The following is a 1,458-nucleotide window of genomic DNA, read 5'->3' on the forward strand; positions in this document are numbered from 1 at the left end:
AAAATAATTTTATATTGAAAAACAGTATAAAATAGTTATTAAATTAATAATGATTTGTTTTTTCGTCAATGTCATCATTTCCTTCAAAAAATTTTTCATTAAAAAATTACATTTTCATTTAATTTGACGTTTGTCAATGCAAAATAAATGGCAACTTAATTCAAATTAGTTTAATTTTTAATTAAATTTTCATTTCGTTTTCTGTAAAACGGCTCCTAAAAGATTTATCTTGAAACTACGTCAAGTTTGCCTGCCTGGTTTATTAAAGCGTCATTTTCACTTTGTTCGACTGTACCCTCTTATCCACAATTTACTCAAGTCAAGTTTTAGGCAAACGCAATTTGTTCGGATTCCCTGCGGCTCACTAAGCCAAACTGTTTTTTATAACACCAAAATTAAATCAGAAGACCCAATCTTGGCGTGGTTTATTTACAAATTGTTTGGGTGTTCCATTGAAAAAATTGAGTTTTTTAGAGAAGAATTTAGAACTTGCATCAATTTCTGGGTTAAAAAAGAGTTTATTTAAGACATTGTTTTCGTTGAGTAAATCACATTGTGACTTCCTTTTTCAATCTCCCGCCTCCGGGGGATCCCCTGTGGGAGTACCCAAGTGTTTTATGCTAGGTCCCTCGTCAGCGACGCGTCCGGAATGGTAACCACGGCGTCGGGACGCTAGGGCAAGGGTGCGTTTAGTCTGCTAGTAATCAATCAAGCAAAACAGGTGGGTCAGTGTTCGGCGCTTGTTCGGCCTTGACAGCTCAGGATATCAGCTAGCGCGTAACCAAGCAACGACGGTCTACCCGGCCCACGACGCGCTCGATAAGGAAGGTCACCCTGCCATCATCCCTACTTTTGGAAAATTTTCCCCACAAAAACTCATTGTTACCGTTTAAAGTGTTAATATTCCACTTTTAATAGTAATATGCCGATTTCTAATCGCTTAGAGGGCGGGAAATACATCGATCCCGACCTTGGTTAGGAAGTGATTTATGCATAACACAATTTCTTTGCCTACCAACAACATCAGATAACAACAACAGATACCTAAACATTATAAAAACCTTGGTGAGCATTTGATTAGACCCTTGGATTCCATGTATAAAATATTTCCCAACTTGATTGTAATATACTATTACCTAAGTTATCGTCGACTAAAAGCCCATTGTCAATGTTTAAAGTTTTAATATTACACCCTAAATAACAGTTTGACGATTTCTAACTTTTTATTAATTATAGGGCGTTTCAAAAATATTTTTTAGAACAAATTGGTTGTTATTTTTTTGACAAAATTCATTTTTTATAAGGTATCGTGATCTAAACAATGTTCACATTAGTAACTAAAATTAAAATTAAAATTACAGCTATAAATCAGATAAACTGTTACACTTCATTTCATTAGAAACCATTTGCAAAAAACTGTATAATTTAATAAATTAGCAATAATGTTCAAGTTCGACC

At 34.3% G+C, this 1,458-nt stretch overlaps 1 protein-coding gene across 1 annotated transcript in view; it reads left to right on the top strand.

The window, feature by feature from the left end:
* Nucleotides 1-1,458, top strand: part of LOC123007968 (RYamide receptor) — a 62,537-nt gene that overhangs the window by 14,321 nt on the left and 46,758 nt on the right. The gene's annotated exons all lie outside the window — the stretch shown is intronic.

This window comes from Tribolium madens, unplaced genomic scaffold (genome assembly GCF_015345945.1).
Source record: "Tribolium madens isolate multiple individuals breed KSU strain unplaced genomic scaffold, Tmad_KSU_1.1 Scaffold_3;HRSCAF=73;Tcas5.2_LG2, whole genome shotgun sequence".
NCBI lineage: Eukaryota > Metazoa > Arthropoda > Insecta > Coleoptera > Tenebrionidae > Tribolium > Tribolium madens.